Source organism: Melospiza melodia, chromosome 6 (assembly GCF_035770615.1).
Source record: "Melospiza melodia melodia isolate bMelMel2 chromosome 6, bMelMel2.pri, whole genome shotgun sequence".
In the NCBI taxonomy this organism is placed as follows: Eukaryota; Metazoa; Chordata; class Aves; order Passeriformes; family Passerellidae; genus Melospiza; species Melospiza melodia.
In genome coordinates, this window is record NC_086199.1 from 3,385,253 (window position 1) to 3,405,899 (window position 20,647).

Here is a 20,647-nt window from a genome sequence, read left to right on the forward strand (position 1 = left end):
GACTGAAAAGCGGAGGGGAACTCACCTGGAGAGAAAGGGATCCCCACAAGGCACGACGACATCGGATCCTCTGCTGATCCTGCGTCGAGGCAGATATGGTCTTGCCCCAACGCTTGAGCCAAGGTACGCCAGACATTTACTTTTGGCTGAGGGACGATCCACGCTGCCAATGATGGCAGGAGGAGGCAGAAGATCGTAAAAGACAAGAGAGCGCTTGGGCGCTGCCACAGTCGAGGGCTGAGCTGGGTCATTCTGATGTTGCGAGAGCCAGCAAATGGACTGAAAGAACTGAAATAAACTGAAAGAACAAAATAAACCTGGTTACAATTTAAATTCTCTCTCAAATAGATGGTTCTGTCCCAAAAAGTAAATTAAGATCTGAGGAGGAGTTAGACATTGGGGAGGAGGGTTGGGATTCGGAGACAACACTGAAAGGGGCACGGAACAGAGGAGGTGAGGGAAGGGGCTCTGCTGGAGGGAACCTGTCAGGAAAATAGAAATGAGAAATGGTGGAAGGTTTTCTCCTCCGCCGCCAGCATGCCTCCTGCACTTGCGGCACAGCCTCAGATGTCTTCGCCTGCTTTGGAAGGAAGGGCTTGACCCATTTTGATGGTATCCATCTTGGCCCTGAGGGAGTGGACACGCAAGCGTATCCCCTCCCCCAGGTAACCAGGTCATAGGGCCCTTCCATTCGCCAGGTCTCCGGATCTCTTATCAGAACCGGAGGCCCGGCCTTCGGCTGCAGCTGTTGGTGACTGCCAAAGTGTCGGACAACTGGAGGATTCAGATTGTCGAAAGAGCAGTTTAGGAAATTCAAGGTGTACAAAGCTCTCGACAACCGGACGTGGGGGGTCTCCACCTTCACAGCCATGCGTTGTTTTTCTAGGGTCTTTTTCAGGCTCTGGTGGGCCCTCTCCACCATGGCTTGGCCTGTCGGGCAATAGGGGATGCCGGTCTTATGCTCTATTCCCCATTGTTGCAGGAAGCTCCTCAGCTCCTTGGAGGTATACGCCGGGCCATTGTCGGTTTTTAGGGCCCTGGGGATGCCAAGGACAGAGAATGCCAGAAGCAAATGCTTCTGGACATCCGCCGCCCTTTCACCTGTGTGGGCAGAGGCAAAGATAGCTCCCGAGAAGGTGTCAATGGAGACGTGGACGTAGCACAACCTCCCAAAGGATGGGATGTGTGTCACGTCCGTCTGCCACACTTCACAGCTCGCCAAGCCCCGGGGGTTCGCCCCAGCCGCGATGGTAGGCATCTGATGAGCTTGGCATTGGGGACATGTGGCCACGATCGCCTTGGCCTGGTCCTGCGTAAGGTGGAATTGCCTGACCAGGCCTGGCGCATTTTGATGGAAGAGCTGATGGCTGATCTTAGCCTGGCCGAACACATCTGGGAGCGGGCCCAGCGTGACAGCAGCCGCAGCCAAAGAATCGGCCCGACGGTTGCCCTCAGCGATGAACCCTGGCAGATCAGTGTGTGATCTTACATGCATCACGAAAAACTGATGCTCTCGGTGGGAGACTAATTCAACTAGCCTTGAGAGCAAATTAAACAACTTTTGATTGGAGACCTCCTGTAGAACTGCCAATTCTGCTCTAGATACTACACCAGCTACGTATGCAGAATCTGTGACCAAATTGAAGGGACCAGGAAACTTCTCAAATGCTCGGACGACTGCGTCCAACTCAGCTACTTGTGGAGAAGCCTCCACAATGGCAACATCAGCCTCCCACCGCTGAGTCTGAGGATCCTTCCAAGTCATCACTGACTTGTGGGATGCTTCGGACGCGTCGGTAAATAGCGTCAGAGCATCTAGAGGCTTCCTACTCTGAATCCCTTTGATTGATAATTTAAACTCTGAATTGAAAAGTTTATGGGCCGGCCGATCGACTGCAACGCGGCCAGTGTAGCTATCTAGTGCAAATTGCAGCATTTCGTTGGTTTCCAGCAGTTCATTGAAGGTCTTTAATTTAAGTTGGCCTGAAACCAATTGAATTGGAAGATGAATGCATGTAAAATCACAGCCTGCCAGCTCCCTGATCCGAGATCTTGCCTTTCGGATCAGTTTGGCTATCAGCTCTTGTGGCCTTGTCATCATTTTGGACCTATGGTGGCTGAGGAACACCCACTCTATAATTAAGAGGGGGTCTCCCAGACCCTGGTCCTTCAGACTCTTATCCCACTGATGGATCAAGCCATGAAGATGTGGCAGTTTCCCCAAAATGATGAATTTGAATGGCAGGCCCGGATAGTAACGGTGGGCCTGCCTGGCCGAAATGGTTTTTTGAACCTTCTCTAGGGCTACCCGAGCTCTGGGGTGAGTTCCCTAGGAGAACTCAGCTCCTCTCCCCCTTTCAATAAATTGAAAAGGGGAGCTAGGTCTTCTGTTGGTATACCCAGCCATGGTCTCACCCAATTTAAGGACCCACACAGCTGATGGACATCCGCAAGGGTTTGGACTGAAATCCTAATAGCCAATTTCTGCGGCACAGTGGTTCGCTTAGTAATCTCGAGGCCCAGGTATTTCCAAGGTGGCATCCTTTGAATTTTATCTGCTTGGAGCTCGAACCCTGCAGCAACCAACGCACTGGTTGTCAGGTCAAGCGCATGGGCAAGTAGATCATCTGTTGGGGCGCAAACGAGGATGTCGTCCATATAATGGTGTAACAGGACGACGTCTCCAAGGGCTGTACTAACAGGAGACAGCAGCGAAGCGACGTACCACTGGCAAATCACAGGGGAGTTCTTCATGCCCTGGGGAAGAACTTGCCAGTGGTAGCGCTTGGCCGGGGACTCACGGTTGATGGAGGGAACCGTGAACGCAAAACGCGGGGCATTATCAGGATGTAGGGGAATTTGAAAGAAGCAATCTTTTATATCAATGATGGCCAAATTCCAATTTTGGGGGAGCATTGTAGGGGACGGCATCCCTGGTTGGAGGGGTTGCTCCCACGCTACCGCTTGTTTAGAACGTCGGTCCCAACGCAGGCATGAACCCACCAGTGACAAGATGGTAGGAAAAGGGGTTAAGGAAAGTAGGAGCTTTCCCTAGTAGCGGTCCCACTGGGGCATGACTACCAGGTTACCGGTCCCAAAAAGAGCATGAGTACAGCTCCCACAGGAAAGTGAAAACAAAAAAGGAAGGGGCGTAGGGAGAAGAGGGGTTGGGAGCAGTCCCCAAAGCAGGGCTCAGTTCCCAGGAAAGATTAAAAAGGTGGGAGGGAAGACCCCCAAGGCAGGGGCTTAACGGTCAGGCGAACGACGAAATAAAATCCCAAAGGGGCAGAGCTTCGCCCTCAGAGCTCTCCCTGGGTGACAGGAGTTGTAGCTCCGAATCCCCCGGGAGCGCTGCTCCTATAATGGAGCTTGCTACAACCAGGGGTAGATTAGCGTCCAGGGGTCGGATGACCTCGTCCGCAGGGTCCGAGCGACGGCGGGGGGCCCCCACGTTGGGCGCCAATCTGCAGCGACCGCGGCCGGAGACCTTATGACCTGGCTAGCTGAGAGGGTGGCCAACAGTCCCACTGCAGCAGGGGGTGTCAGTCCCGGTGGCAGGGCCCCAGGGCTGGCAGCTTCAGGCACCCCTCGGCGGTAGAAGCCTTGGGCTGTGCCTGCAGGACGAGGTCTCGGTGGAGAGCTGTGAGGCAGGGCGAAGCAAAATAAGAGCCAGACACTTCCTGGGGTCCAAACGGGTTTAATGTCCCCGGGGGCGACCAGCAGGGAGTGACAAGAAAAAAGGGTTGAGCGTGAGACTTTAAAGGGAGGTGGTGACTAGGGGAGGGATTTACAGAGAACCAATCAGGGAGAAACAGGGGATGAGCTTAACATAATAGACTTGAAGGGAGAACCAATTGATAGAATGTAGAGGAGGGGCCCCGGGACCTCAGCCAATCACTGCTCCCACTGAGGAGAACATTCTGGAAAATTGGGAGGGGAGGAGAGTGATTGACTGGGCCCAGGGAGGAGAGAAGGGTATACATATTTGGGAATGGAGGGAGGGGAAATTACATAACAGGGGGGTAACCATAGCAACTGAATAACAGACATAAACTGAGGCGGGGAAAACTGGGAGGGCAGAACCATCATAACAAAATGGGGAAGGAACAGAACAAACCAACAAAACACACTACAACAGTCCTGAAACAACGCGGTGGCAATGTGGGAGATTAGGGACCGAATACAAGATCTCGGGATGTTACGGGAAGACAAAACCCCTCCCCTTTATGGTTAAAGTTACTGAGCCCCGTTTTCTTGACCGTTTACCCCCCATTATATAGAACCCCGTGTCACCGTTAATAAACGCCATTTACCGTCCATCATATTGGTGTCTGTGAGTCTGTGGCCCGAGCAGCAGGGGCATTGTTGCCGTTCCCAAACCAGGTTGTCACGCCTCAAGCGGAGGCAGCAGGCAGAGACTGAGTTCTTCAGGCACGTGGCAGGGCTGGCCCAGCAGCGCAGCTGGCACTGCCAATGCAGGAGCTCCTCACTTGGATCCTGGTGGGCGAAGGCTTTTCCACCTGGACATTAAAGATGGTTGTGATGCTCCTCCTGAACACCCCTGCCACGGTGGCTCAGGAGGGATTTCCTGCAGGATATCTTGGAGCACCTGCAGCACTGCCTGGAGAAGACAGACCTTGAGCACTTTGTTCTAGGCAGCAAGAGGCTTCCTGTAGAGATCAGCTTGGGGCCAGGATTTGGAGTGGTTGAACCACCAAGGCTTCTCCAGCACCTGGGTCATGATCCAGGTCCGCGCACAGAGGCCATCCATGATTACTCTGGGCTGTGACATGGGTTCAATCAGCTCCTGTTCTGCAGCCCTTGACAGAGATGCTGAGGCACAGGGCTGTCTGATGGCAGCTGAGATGCCTGATGATAGTGTACATATGAATTGTATATAAATTACCTGTATCTATACTTCTGTTTAGCCAGTTCCGTTATGCATAAAAAGTTTTTGTATGTACATCTATAATGTATATATGTAAGGTTTTGTATGTATATATAGTTTTAAAATTTATATAGTTTTGCAATATTAGGCAAAAATCATATATAAAGGTTGGATGTGGTTGTGTGGCAGCAGCATGTGGAGGACCTGGAGCAGGGCACCCAGGAGCCAATTGACCGTGGCTGGGCAGCTCAGCTCACAGCTGCCTTGGGGCAGCCCCTTCTGGGCTGCTGCTGAACTGCTGCTCCTGCCTTTGGGGCTGTGGTTCAGGCACAGGAGAGCGGCCATGAGGCAGAGAGCAGCAGCCCAAAGAGCTTGAAAAGAGGCTTTGAGGTGCACGATGGAAATCGAGTGGAGAAGGCTTCGGGAAGGAGAACACAAACTGAACAGTTGAATGCCTGGCTACTCAGGGGATACTCAAGGTTTTGGATTCATGTCTGTGCATCTATGAAGGAGCAGTTGGATTGGGCGCAGATGGCATCCACCTGACCTCAAACCAGGCAAAAAGATGGGCAGATGTGGGACTCAGCAGGGCAAGGGACATCCCTGCAGAGCAGCGCTCTGACAAGAGCAGCAGTGGCCTCCTCTCAGTGCCCTCCCCGGTGCAGAGGCTGCTGAAGACCGTGGTGGCTACACAGATGCTGTTTGCTCTACAATCCCTTTGTACTCAAAGGCCATGCTGGGCATTTCACCTGGGCTGGAAGGTCTGGCCAGGCAGGGAACAGGCAAGAGGCACTGCTGCTATGACCACCATGTGTTCAGTGGGGATGCAACGGAGGCTCTTCATCCCAGACACTGCCCAGGGCCTTGGCACTGTGAGCCTGAACTTGTTGGACATGCAGGAGACTCTCTGTTGGCAGAGGGAATTGCCCACTGGGAAATTGCTGCCTGCAGGTGTCTGATAATGGGAGGATTTGCGAGAGGTCTTTGAGGGGCTGGATGTGGGTAGAGTTGAGCGGGAAAACCAGAGCCACCCTCACCCACTCCAGTTGTAGAAAAAACAGTGCCATCCCAACAGAATCTCTGGTGCTTTTATAGATAATAGTATTGATTATAATCAGCAGGATTCATGATGTTTCTTTCTCCTTGACAAGAGCTTGGGGGTGCTTCTGCATGCTTTGTGCAGGGAGCCGCTGGGGCCCATTCCCTCCCAGAGGGGCTGCACTTGCTGGGTGCCGGGGCTTTCATTGCTGGGCCCACTGGGAGCCCCTGAGCTGGGCTGGGCACCAAGGGCAGGGCTGGCCCGGCTGTGATGCCCCTGGCCCCTGTGACATCAGGGGCAGCGTGTCACAATGGGGGCCACTATAAAAGGCCCCCACAGGGAACGCTGGCCCAGCACAGCCTGGGCAAGCGGTGAGTGCACACGTGGAGGGGCTGGGCCGGGCCAGGGCCAGGGCCGGGGCACAAGCGCCGCAGCCGGGCCTGCATTGTCCCCCTGCATCCAGGGCCAGCCCCTGGGGCCGGCGCCTTGGCCAGGGCCCGGGGCTGCTGCTGACCCACTGGGACAGGCCCTGCTGCCTGCCAGCTGCCTGGGGCCCTCTGCTCCCTGCCCTCACATCCCTGCGCCTCCAGGCCTCACTGCAGCCCCCACAAGCTCCCTTGGTAGCCCCACTGAAACCCTTGTCTCTCTCCTCCTGCAGAACATGGCGGACAGATTAGTCCTGGCTGTGCTTGTGCTGCTCATCTTCCCGTTCCCACTGTCTGTGGTGAACAGATTTCGTGGGGATGAGCAGCACCATGCAGAGAGACAGAAACCGACCCTCCCAGAGCCACCTGAGCCTGGCTGGGGACCCCAGCTCCTGGCTGCCTTGGGGTACCAGCACCCTGTAGAGGAGATGACACCAGCTCCCCCAGAGCCACCTGAGCCTGGCTGGGGACCCCGGCTCCTGGCTGCCTTGGGGTACCAGCCCCATGCAGACGAGATGGAAGAGGCTCCCCCAGAGGCACCTGAGCCTGGCTGGGGACCCCGGCTCCTGGCTGCCTTGCAGTGCCTGCCCCAGATCTGGCAAATTGCTCAGCCACCGCTCATGCTTGTGGGGTGGTGGCACAGGCGCAGAAGGGCAGCCACGAGGCAGAGAGCAGCAGCCCAGCGAGCTCAGGAAGTGGCCAGAAGGAGGAAGGAGAAAATCGAGCAGAGAAGGCGGCTCCTTAAAATGAGATTCAAAGAAATGGAGCAAATGCGCCGGACCATGAGACAAATGGAACAGCAAATGGCCCGGCTCATTCAAATGAATAGGGACACAAACAAGATGCTGAAGGTAGGCAGGGCAGGCTTTTGGAGGAGCCCAGGCTGTGCCCTGTGTGAAGAAAAGCTTCCTCTGGGGATGCTCTTTGGGCTGGCCAAGGCGAGCCGCACATCTTTGTGAGCAGCCAGCGCACAGAGCTGCGTTTGCTGCCCAGCACAGCCCTGCGCCGGGGCAGAGCCTCAGGGCTCCTGACACACCCTGCCCCTCTTCCCTCTATCTCCTCACTGTATCTATAGTAACTGTATCTATATTAGTGTCTCTCTTTCCCCTTTTCCATGCAGGAGCTTTGCATTTCCTCGAGGACGGAGCCATTTGAAGGAAGATCCAGTCCAAAACCTTGAGATTGATTCCAATTGTTAAATAGTTTGTAAATATTTAAAATATTTAAAATATTTTATGTGAAAATATTTTTCAAAGTTTTAATAGTAGATTAGTTAATAGTTTTAATAGTTTTAATGTAGAATAATTCCAGAATAATATTGTAATAATAAGTAATAATTAAGTAATGGCACTTATTCTTTATATTTTATAATTATTATCATTCATCAAAATTAGTATGAATTCTATTATTTAAACAAAATTTAGGTATGCTATATTTTTATCTTAAAACAGTGAATTTACATAATATTCATGATTAAAATATTAACTATTTTATTATTATTATTAAATATAACAGTGTATAAAGTAGTTGCTTAGATAAGATTGACTATAATCACGATTTGTTAATTTCAAGGTTTACAATATATTATTGTGTTGTGAAAATGACACTGACTGCCCTCCTGTCTTGGGAGAGTGACTTCCCTCTAGGAGCTGCAGTCAGTGCAAAGATCCAATAAAGGCAATGCCTGAAAAATCTCTGTGTCTGTGAGTGTCCATGTGGGACTCAGGTGTCAGCTGTGTGGAATTCCTGACAGAGGGGCACCACAGCACCCCTGGGCCATGCACAGGCTCCTTTCCTCCCCTCTGGCTGCTGTTCCTTTGGTGCTGTGGTCCAGCCTCTGCTCTACGGGATGCCAAATGCAGGAAAACCAGGAGTGCCACCACTCAGACTGTCACTTAGGTCCCTGCAGAGCTCAGGAGCCACCGTGGCTGTGTAGGGTGTGGAACGCTGCAGTGGGCCATGACAGCAGGGACAGCAGGGACAGCAGGGCCAGCAGGGACAGGGGGACACAGCGCAGGAATCACAGCCTGGGACAGGCCCAACAGGCAGACAGGATGCCGGGCAGGCAGGAGTCCCCATCCTCTCTGAGCCCTCCTGAACACAGGGACATAAGGGACAGGGGGAATGGGGACACAGCAGGGCCCTCTCCTCTGGGAATGTCCCACCTGCCCAGGGGCCCTGACAGAGCACAGGGGCTCAGGCTCTGCAAGGGCACCACGAGGATGAGGAGGAGGATGCTGAGGTAATATGGGCCCACACTCTGCATGCAACCTGCTCCATGGAGGAGAAAACCAGAGGGGCCTTGCCACAGCAGATCCCTTCTGAGGGAATTTTTCTGTATTCCTGCACACGGGTGTCCTGTGCAACATGGAGCAGATGAACGCACTTTGACACCAGATTCTCACCCCTGCTCGAGCATTTTGGCACAACAGGAGCAAGCATTCCCTAATAACACAGGGGTTCAGCTCTTGTGCAAAGCCACACAAATTTTCTGCCAGAACTGCTCCTCTGCTGCTTCTTGATCTGAAGGAGGCAGGAGGTGTTTTGGCTAAAGTTCCTTATCTCTTTTGTCTGATAATGGGAAGGTTTCACAGAGGTCTTGGAGGGGCTGGATCCAGGAATAATCAAGCAAGAAAAAACTGAAGCAAGCCCCCCTGAATCTCACTCCGAAAGCACCGTGAGAAAAGCACTTCTGGTGCTTTCATAGTTGATATTATGCAGCATATTCAACATTGGTGCATTGGTGATTATATGTTTTTCTCTTTGACAAGAGGTCAGCAAGAGGGGCTTCTGCCTGCTTTGTGCAGGGAGCCCCTGGGGCCCATTCCCTCCCAGAGGGGCTGCACTTGCTGGGTGCCGGGGCTTTCATTGCTGGGCCCACTTGGAGCCCCTGAGCTGGGCTGGGGACCAAGGGCAGGGCTGGCCCGGCTGTGGTGCCCCTGGCCCCTGTGACATCAGGGGCACCGTGTCACAATGGGGGCCCGATCCCGATCCTGATTCCGATTCCCATGAAGAGGAAGTGGGAGCATACAAGATTAGCCATTACAATGCTCCTGCTTGGGTCAAGGGGAAGTTAGGAAAAGAACGAGCTCCTCTTACTGACTGGAGGAAAATAAAAGTAGCATGTGCCGAGTGGGCCCCATCAGCCACGCTGGCGTTTCCAGTCCGAGTGGTGGGGCCAGGCGGAAACCAGAGGACCTATACGCTGGTGAACACCAAGGATGTACAAGTAATTGTTAAAGCAATTGTGGACAGGGGGATTAATTCAGCAATGCTCTCCACTCTTATTGATAGCGTTTTTGGAGGGGATGACATGCTCTCATTTGATATGAAACAAACATGCTGATTAATTTTTGATGGGGCAGGGATGATTGTTTTTAAACAAGAATAGGAGGACCACTGTGCAACGCAGCTGGCCTTAGTGACTGGGGGAGACCACCCGCTACACGGTTCCAGCATACAGCACTTAATGGGCACAGACCCAACCATGATCACCCCCCAGGCACAGGCTGAGGGCCTTCGGGCCCATGAGGTTATGACAACAACCCGTGCTGCTCGAGAGGCTGTTCGCTCTGCGTCTAAGGTTATCGCCAGACCATGACCATGGTCTACCATAAAGCAGAGCGAAAGTGAAAGTTTCACACAATTTGTGGACCGTCTCCAGGCAGCACTTGACTCCTCAGCCCTACCCTCGGAAGCAAAGGGCCCTGTGTTAGTGGAGTGTTTGCGCCAACAGTGCAATTCAGCGACCAAGGACTGTCGCAGACATTTCTTCACAGAAATCGTTTCTTTCGGATTTCTGCGTCTTCTGGAGGGCAAAGGCCTCAGAAGACAAGGTAAACAATTATTATCAGCTGCTGTGGTAACAGGGGCACCTTGATTGGCTCATGCCTCTTGTTTATAATTAAGGGCCAATCACAAGTGTAAGCTGGGGACTGAGTCCTTGGCCACAACTTTGTTTTAGATTCTTTCTTGCTATTCTTAGCTTAGCCTAGCAGCTCTGCGACAAAGGACATCTTACGGTCGCTGACGCCGGGGTCTAACATTGCAGACACGATTAGGCATGTCGCGAAAGAAGAGCATCTATCCCAACTCAGGCAGCTGTCTGCAGGACAATAACTGGCGTGATGGCATGCCTTAAGTGTGGGCAGGCAGGTCACATCGCAGTGAGCTGCCCTCAGTTGGGGTACCCACCAACAGCCTGTTTCCCCCACACCAGACGAAACCTAGGGGGCCATGCAGGGCATGTGGAGAGAAGGGGCATTTTGCTAGAGAATGCAGATCCAAACATCAGGGAAACGGGAGGGGGAGGGGGCACCCGGGCCGCACACAGCCCCCTCCCACCCGGAACATGAAGCGGCCTGGTTGTGCCAATTGTCAATGGGGCGCGGAGCTCCCACACCCACTGCCCCCTGCCATGACCAGCTTCACAGCTCAGCCAACGGCCCAGCCAAACCCATCGACACCCCAGGAATAACAAGAACGGCTCCCTGGGGGCGAGGCCCCTGGCTGGCCCTGGCCATGAAGGCGTGGGAGCGGGACCCATGTGTGGCTTTTGCTATGAAGGTGGGCGGACACCCACTGATAGTGTGGGCCATTTGCCATCTCTATAACAACCCTGATGGCTCTCCTATCTGCCTTCCCTTTTGGGTTGACACAGGATCAGATGTCACCGTTATTCCAAACATACACTGGCCTTCACAATGGATATTAGAGGAAGCCCCCGTGGTGGGCAGAGTTGGAGGGCTGTCTCGGGCCCAAAAAAACACCCAACTGGTAGCGATAACGCTTTGTACTGAAAGGGGACCGGGGAGAACCATCACCCTTTCCCCATAAGTCATGTCAGAATGTCCACCATTGTTACGGAGGGATGCCCTAACCCTGTTGGACGTCAGGATGACAAATTTATTCTAAGGGCCACTGCCGCATACCCACAGCTACCCATCAAATTAACATGGAAATCGCTGGACCCAGTATGGGTCAAGCAGTGGGCCTTGTCAAATCCTCGAATGACTGCCCTTCTTGAGTTAATTACCTGGGAGCTGCAGCAAAACCACATTGAACCCTCCACAAGCCCGTGGAACAGCCCAAACTTTGTGATCCCCAAACGGTCTGGTGAAGGCTTCCGTCTCTTTCATGACCTATGAGAGGTGAACAAAAGAATTCAACCAATGGGTCCTGTACCGACTTTGTTGCCCATGAATTCAATGATACCAAGAGGACAACCCTGTGCGGTGCTTGATATCAAAGACTGCTTCTTCTCCATCCCATTGCACGATGAAGACAAAGAGCGGTTTACCCTTTCCGTCACCTTCCCAAACAGCCAGAGGCCCAACCTGCGCTTCCAATGGCGAGTATTGCCTGAGGGAATGGTCAGCTCCCCTGCCACTTGTCAAATCATGGTGGACGGAGCACTAGCGCCAGTCTGGCAGAACGATCTGGCAGAACGAACGATCATTATTCAGTACATGGACGCCATCCTGATTGCCGCACCCTCAACAAGCCAAGTAGACCGACTTGTGTCAACAGTCTCAGAGACCTTGAAAACAAATGGGCTCGAAATTGCGAGTTCGAAGATAAAAAAGGGACTGTGTGCAACCCTTTTAGGCATGGGAATCTCGGACTCCTGTATAACCCCTCCTCAAATGAAAATCTGTCGAGACATCAGGACGCCCCATGACATGCAGCAGCTGGTAGGATCCCTACAATGGCTCCGCAACATCATCCCGATCCCTCCCAAGGTCATGGAGCCCCTAAACGACCTCCTGAGAGGGAAAAACCCATGGGAGCCAAAGAGCTTGACACCAGAAGCAGTAAGCTCACTCAATTTTATCGAACATCAGATGTCGGTGAGCACGCTCACCAGATGAGGCTCAGACGCGCCAGTGGATTTGTATGTCCACCTTACAAAGAAAGGGGGAGTAGGAGCGCTAGCCCAAGGACCCCCCGCCAAAGCCCAGCACATACAATGGGTGGTCTTGGGAAAACCATCACGCACTTTTTCCCGGGAGTTGAGTGCCTTAGTAGCCTTATTATGAAAGGCAGGAAACTCACCCTGAGGCATTTGGGCATTGAACCCACCAGGATATATCTGCCCTTCCACAAGCAGCTTTCCACACAGTCATCGACAATATCAGAGCACCTAGCCATAGCCCTTGCTGGATCTGGAGGAGAGATTCGCTATGCAGCAAAACCCCCTTGGACTCAGTTGCTTGCGATGGTCGACATCAACCTCCCACCAAAAAGAATTGACCGGCCACGAGCAGGACCCATGGTCTTCACGGACGCATCTTCGTTAACCTGCACTGCAGCGGTGGTATGGCAGTCGGGAGAACAGTGGCACTGCATCAGAACAACAGATCCTACGCTTTCGGTCCAGCAACTCGAAGCAGCCGCCGTGGTACTAGCATGTGGACTGTTCCCAGAAGAGCACCTCAACATCATAACCGACTCTAGGTTTGTGACCAAAGTCTGTCTAGCCATGTCTGGACCCGGCGTGTCAGTGTCAGCAGTGGCGATGATGCTAGAAGAGGCACATGATTCACAAAAAGGCACCATATCTCTCATCCATGTCAACAGCCACAATCCAGTTAAGGGATTCTTTCAGATTGACAATGACAAGGCAGGTGGGCTGTGGACCCTGAGAGATGCCCGTCAACTACACGAGACCCTTCATATCAGCGCTAAAGAACTCGTGAGAAAGTGCGGAATTTCAGCCGCTGATGCAAAGCACATTGTCGCCTCACGTCCTCACTGCCAAAAATCGACACTGTGGTCCAGCGGCATCAACCCCAGAGGCCTCAAAGCCGCAGAAATAGGGCAGATAGACTTTAGATTTTGTCAGCTGCTAAAACCCAGAGCAAGGCTTGCAGGGGGATTGTCGCCATGCCATTCCCAAACCAGGTTGTCACACCTCAAGCGGAGGCAACAGGCAGAGACTGAGTTCTTCAGGCACGTGGCAGGGCAGGCCCAGAAGCACAGCTGGCACTGCCAATGCAGGAGCTCCTCATCTGCATTCTGACGGGCGAAGGCTTTTCCACCTAGACCTTAAAGATGGCTGTGATGCTCCTCCTGAACACCCCTGCCACGGTGGCTCAGGAGGGATTTCCTGCAGGATATCTTGGAGCACCTGCAGCACTGCCTGGAGAAGACAGACCTTGAGCACTTTGTTGTAGGCAACAAGAGGCTTCCTGTGGAGATCGGCTTGGGACAGCCCCTTCTGGGCTGTTGCTGAACTGCTGCTCCTGCCTTTGGGGCTGTGGTCCAGGCGCAGAAGAGCAGCCATGAGGCAGAGAGCAGCAGCCTTCACAGGGCTGTCTGATGGCTGCAACATGGGTTCAATCAGCTCCTGTTCTGCAGCCGTTGACAGAGATGCTGAGGCACAGGGCTGTCTGATGGCAGCTGAGATGCCTGATGATAGTGTACATATGAACTGTATATTAATTACCGGTATCTATCTTTTACCAGTTCCATTATAAATGTAAAGATTTTATATATACATATAAAATGTATATGTGTAAATATTTGTGTAATGTATTATATAGTTTTCCAATATGAGGCAAAAAAGTAATATATAAAGGTTGACTGAGGTTGTGTGGCAGCAGCATGTGGAGGACCTGGAGCAGGGCAGCCAGGAGCCAATTGACCGTGGCTGGGCAGCTCAGCTCACAGCTGCCTTGGGGCAGCCCCTTCTGGGCTGCTGCTGAACTGCTGCTCCTGCCTTTGGGGCTGTGGTTCAGGCACAGGAGAGCAGCCGTGAGGCAGAGAGCAGCAGCCCAAAGAGCTTGAAAAGAGGCTTTGAGGTGCACGATGGAAATCGAGTGGAGAAGGCTTCGGGAAGGAGAACACAAACTGAACAGTTGAATGCCTGGCTACTCAGGGGATACTCAAGGTTTTGGATTCATGTCTGGGCATCTATGAAGGAGCAGTTGGATTTGGAGCAGATGGCATCCACCTGACCTCAAACCAGGCAAAAAGATGGGCAGATGTGGGACTCGGCAGGGCAAGGGACATCCCTGCAGAGCAGCGCTCTGACAAGAGCAGCAGTGGCCTCCTCTCAGTGCCCTCCCCGGTGCAGAGGCTGCAGAAGACCGTGGTGGCTACACAGATGCTGTTTGCTCTACAATCCCTTTGTACTCAAAGGCCATGCTGGGCATTTCACCTGGGCTGGAAGGTCTGGCCAGGCAGGGAACAGGCAAGAGGCACTGCTGCTGTGACCGCCATGTGTTCAGTGGGGATGCAACGGAGGCTCTTCATCCCAGACACTGCCCAGGGCCTTGGCACTGTGAGCCTGAACTTGTTGGACATGCAGGAGACTCTCTGTTGGCAGAGGGAATTGCCCACTGGGAAATTGCTGCCTGCAGGTGTCTGATAATGGGAGGATTTGCGAGAGGTCTTTGAGGGGCTGGATGTGGGTAGAGTTTAGCGGGAAAACCAGAGCCACCCTCACCCACTCCAGTTGTAGAAAAAACAGTGCCATCCCAACAGAATCTCTGGTGCTTTTATAGATAATAGTATTGATTATAATCAGCAGGATTCATGATGTTTCTTTCTCCTTGACAAGAGCTTGGGCGTGCTTCTGCATGCTTTGTGCAGGGAGCCGCTGGGGCCCATTCCCTCCCAGAGGGGCTGCACTTGCTGGGTGCCGGGGCTTTCATTGCTGGGCCCACTGGGAGCCCCTGAGCTGGGCTGGGGACCAAGGGCAGGGCTGGCCCGGCTGTGATGCCCCTGGCCCCTGTGACATCAGGGGCACCGTGTCACAATGGGGGCCACTATAAAAGGCCCCCACAGGGAACGCTGGCCCAGCACAGCCTGGGCAAGCGGTGAGTGCACACGTGGAGGGGCTGGGCCGGGCCAGGGCCGGGGCACAAGCGCCGCAGCCGGGCCTGCATTGTCCCCCTGCATCCAGGGCCAGCCCCTGGGGCCGGCGCCTTGGCCAGGGCCCGGGGCTGCTGCTGGCCCACTGGGACAGGCCCTGCTGCCTGCCAGCTGCCTGGGGCCCTCTGCTCCCTGCCCTCACATCCCTGCGCCTCCAGGCCTCACTGCAGCCCCCACAAGCTCCCTTGGTAGCCCCACTGAAACCCTTGTCTCTCTCCGCCTGCAGAAACCATGGCGGACAGATTAGTCCTGGCTGTGCTTGTGCTGCTCATCTTCCCGTTCCCACTGTCTGTGGTGAACAGATTTCGTGGGGATGAGCAGCACCATGCAGAGAGACAGAAACCGACCCTCCCAGAGCCACCTGAGCCTGGCTGGGGACCCCAGCTCCTGGCTGCCTTGGGCTACCAGCACCCTATAGAGGAGATGCCACCAGCTCCCCCAGAGCCACCTGAGCCTGGCTGGGGACCCCGGCTCCTGGCTGCCTTGGGGTACCAGCCCCATGCAGACGAGATGGAAGAGGCTCCCCCAGAGGCACCTGAGCCTGGCTGGGGACCCCGGCTCCTGGCTGCCTTGGGGTACCTGCCCCAGATCTGGCAAATTGCTCAGCCACCGCTCATGCTTGTGGGGTGGTGGCACAGGCGCAGAAGGGCAGCCACGAGGCAGAGAGCAGCAGCCCAGCGAGCTCAGGAAGTGGCCAGAAGGAGGAAGGAGAAAATCGAGCAGAGAAGGCGGCTCCTTAAAATGAGATTCAAAGAAATGGAGCAAATGCGCCGGACCATGAGACAAATGGAACAGCAAATGGCCCGGCTCATTCAAATGAATAGGGACACAAACAAGATGCTGAAGGTAGGCAGGGCAGGCTTTTGGAGGAGCCCAGGCTGTGCCCTGTGTGAAGAAAAGCTTCCTCTGGGGATGCTCTTTGGGCTGGCCAAGGCGAGCCGCACATCTTGGTGAGCAGCCAGCGCACAGAGCTGCGCTTGCTGCCCAGCACAGCCCTGCGCCGGGGCAGAGCCTCAGGGCTCCTGACACACCCTGCCCCTCTTCCCTCTATCTCCTCACTGTATCTATAGTAACTGTATCTATATTGGTGTCTCTCTTTCCCCTTTTCCATGCAGGAGCTTTGCATTTCCTCGAGGACGGAGCCATTTGAAGGAAGATCCAGTCCAAAATCTTGAGATTGATTCCAATTGTTAAATAGTTTGTAAATATTTAATATATTTAAAATATTTTATGTGAAAATATTTTTCAAAGTTTTAATAGTAGATTAGTTAATAGTTTTAGTAGTTTTAATGTAGAATAATTCCAGAATAATATTGTAATAATAAGTAATAATTAAGTAATGGCACTTATTCTTTATATTTTATAATTATTATCATTCATCAAAATTAGTATGAATTCTATTATTTAAACAAAATTTAGGTATGCTATATTTTTATCTTAAAGCAGTGAATTTACATAATATTCATGATTAAAATATTCAACTATTTTATTATTATTATTAAATATAACAGTGTATAAAGTAGTTGCTTAGATAAGATTGACTATAATCACGATTTGTTAATTTCAAGGTTTAAAATACATTATTGTGATTTGAAAATGACACTGACTGCCCTCCTGTCTTGGGAGAGTGACTTCCCTCTAGGAGCTGCAGTCAGTGCAAAGATCCAATAAAGGCAATGCCTGAAAAATCTCTGTGTCTGTCAGTGTCCATGTGGGACTCAGGTGTCAGCTGTGTGGAATTCCTGACAGAGGGGCACCACAGCACCCCTGGGCCATGCACAGGCTCCTTTCCTCCCCTCTGGCTGCTGTTCCTTTGGTGCTGTGATCCACCTCTGCTCTGCGGGATGCCAAATGCAGGAAAAGCAGAATGCCACCACTCAGACTGTCACTTAGGTCCCTGCAGAGCTCAGGAGCCACCGTGGCTGTGTAGGGTGTGGAACGCTGCAGTGGGCCATGACAGCAGGGCCAGCAGGGCCAGCAGGGCCAGCAGGGACAGGGGGACACAGCACAGGAATCACAGACTGGGACAGGCCCAACAGGCAGACAGGACACGGGGCAGGCAGGAGTCCCCATCCTCTCTGAGCCCTCCTGAACACAGGGACATAAGGGACAGGGGGAATGGGGACACAGCAGGGCCCTCTCCTCTGGGAATGTCCCACCTGCCCAGGGGCCCTGACAGAGCACAGGGGCTCAGGCTCTGCAAGGGGACCACGAGGATGAGGAGGAGGATGCTGAGGTAATATGGGCCCACACTCTGCATGCAACCTGCTCCATGGAGGAGAAAACCAGAGGGGCCTTGCCACAGCAGATCCCTTCTGAGGGAATTTTTCTGTATTCCTGCACACGGGTGTCCTGTGCAACATGGAGCAGATGAACGCACTTTGACACCAGATTCTCACCCCTGCTCGAGCATTTTGGCACAACAGGAGCAAGCATTCCCTAATAACACAGGGGTTCAGCTCTTGTGCAAAGCCACACAAATTTTCTGCCAGAACTGCTCCTCTGCTGCTTCTTGATCTGAAGGAGGCAGGAGGTGTTTTGGCTAAAGTTCCTTATCTCTTTTGTCTGATAATGGGAAGGTTTCACAGAGGTCTTGGAGGGGCTGGATCCAGGAATAATCAAGCAAGAAAAAACTGAAGCAAGCCCCCCTGAATCTCACTCCGAAAGCACCGTGAGAAAAGCACTTCTGGTGCTTTCATAGTTGATATTATGCAGCATATTCAACATTGGTGCATTGGTGATTATATGTTTTTCTCTTTGACAAGAGGTCAGCAAGAGGGGCTTCTGCCTGCTTTGTGCAGGGAGCCCCTGGGGCCCATTCCCTCCCACAGGGGCTGCACTTGCTGGGTGCCGGGGCTTTCATTGCTGGGCCCACTGGGAGCCCCTGAGCTGGGCTGGGGACCAAGGGCGGGGCTGGCCGGGCTGTGATGCCCCTGGCCCCTGTGACATCAGGGGCAGCGTGTCACAATGGGGGCCCGATCCCGATCCTGATTCCGATTCCCATGAAGAGGAAGTGGGAGCATACAAGATTAGCCATTACAATGCTCCTGCTTGGGTCAAGGGGAAGTTAGGAAAAGAACGAGCTCCTCTTACTGACTGGAGGAAAATAAAAGTAGCATGTGCCGAGTGGGCCCCATCAGCCATGCTGGCGTTTCCAGTCCGAGTGGTGGGGCCAGGCGGAAACCAGAGGACCTATACGCTGGTGAACACCAAGGATGTACAAGTAATTGTTAAAGCAATTGTGGACAGGGGGATTAATTCAGCAATGCTCTCCACTCGTATTGATAGCGTTTTTGGAGGGGATGACATGCTCTCATTTGATATGAAACAAACATGCTGATTAATTTTTGATGGGGCAGGGATGATTGTTTTTAAACAAGAATAGGAGGACCACTGTGCAAAGCAGCTGGCCTTAGTGACTGGGGGAGACCACCCGCTACACGGTTCCAGCATACAGCACTTAATGGGCACAGACCCAACCATGATCACCCCCCAGGCACAGGCTGAGGGCCTTCGGGCCCATGAGGTTATGACAACAACCCGTGCTGCTCGAGAGGCTGTTCGCTCTGCGTCTAAGGTTATCGCCAGACCATGACCATGGTCTACCATAAAGCAGAGCGAAAGTGAAAGTTTCACACAATTTGTGGACCGTCTCCAGGCAGCACTTGACTCCTCAGCCCTACCCTCGGAAGCAAAGGGCCCTGTGTTAGTGGAGTGTTTGCGCCAACAGTGCAATTCAGCGACCAAGGACTGTCGCAGACATTTCTTCACAGAAATCGTTTCTTTCGGATTTCTGCGTCTTCTGGAGGGCAAAGGCCTCAGAAGACAAGGTAAACAATTATTATCAGCTGCTGTGGTAACAGGGGCACCTTGATTGGCTCATGCCTCTTGTTTATAATTAAGGGCCAATCACAAGTGTAAGCTGGGGACTGAGTCCTTGGCCACAACTTTGTTTTAGATTCTTTCTTGCTATTCTTAGCTTAGCCTAGCAGCTCTGCGACAAAGGACATCTTACGGTCGCTGCCGCCGGGGTCTAACATTGCAGACACGATTAGGCATGTCATGAAAGAAGAGCATCTATCCCAACTCAGGCAGCTGTCTGCAGGACAATAACTGGCGTGATGGCATGCCTTAAGTGTGGGCAGGCAGGTCACATCGCAGTGAGCTGCCCTCAGTTGGGGTACCCACCAACAGCCTGTTTCCCCCACACCAGACGAAACCTAGGGGGCCATGCAGGGCATGTGGAGAGAAGGGGCATTTTGCTAGAGAAGGCAGATCCAAACATCAGGGAAACGGGAGGGGGAGGGGGCACCCGGGCCACACACAGCCCCCTCCCACCCGGAACATGAAGCGGCCTGGTTGTGCCAATTGTCAATGGGGCGCGGAGCTCCCACACCCACTGCCCCCTGCCATGACCAGCTTCACAGCTCAGCCAACGGCCCAGCCAAACCCATCGACACCCCAGGAATGACAAGAACGGCTCCCTGGGGGCGAGGCCCCTGGCTGGCCCTGGCCATGAAGGCGTGGGAGCGGGACCCATGTGTGGCTTTTGCTATGAAGGTGGGCGGACACCCACTGATAGTGTGGGCCATTTGCCATCTCTATAACAACCCTGATGGCTCTCCTATCTGCCTTCCCTTTTGGGTTGACACAGGATCAGATGTCACCGTTATTCCAAACATACACTGGCCTTCACAATGGATATTAGAGGAAGCCCCCGTGGTGGGCAGAGTTGGAGGGCTGTCTCGGGCCCAAAAAAACACCCAACTAGTAGCGATAACGCTTTGTACTGAAAGGGGACCGGGGAGAACCATCACCCTTTCCCCATAAGTCATGTCAGAATGTCCACCATTGTTACGGAGGGATGCCCTAACCCTGTTGGACGTCAGGATGACAAATTTATTCTAAGGGCCACTGCCGCATACCCACAGCTACCCATCAAATTAACATGGAAATCGCTGGACCCAGTATGGGTCAAGCAGTGGGCCTTGTCAAATCCTCGAATGACTGCCCTTCTTGAGTTAATTACCTGGGAGCTGCAGCAAAACCACATTGAACCCTCCACAAGCCCGTGGAACACCCCAAACTTTGTGATCCCCAAACGGTCTGGTGAAGGCTTCCGTCTCTTTCATGACCTATGAGAGGTGAACAAAAGAATTCAACCAATGGGTCCTGTACCGACTTTGTTGCCCATGAATTCAATGATACCAAGAGGACAACCCTGTGCGGTGCTTGATATCAAAGACTGCTTCTTCTCCATCCCATTGCACGATGAAGACAAAGAGCGGTTTACCCTTTCCGTCACCTTCCCAAACAGCCAGAGGCCCAACCTGCGCTTCCAATGGCGAGTATTGCCTGAGGGAATGGTCAGCTCCCCTGCCACTTGTCAAATCATGGTGGACGGAGCACTAGCGCCAG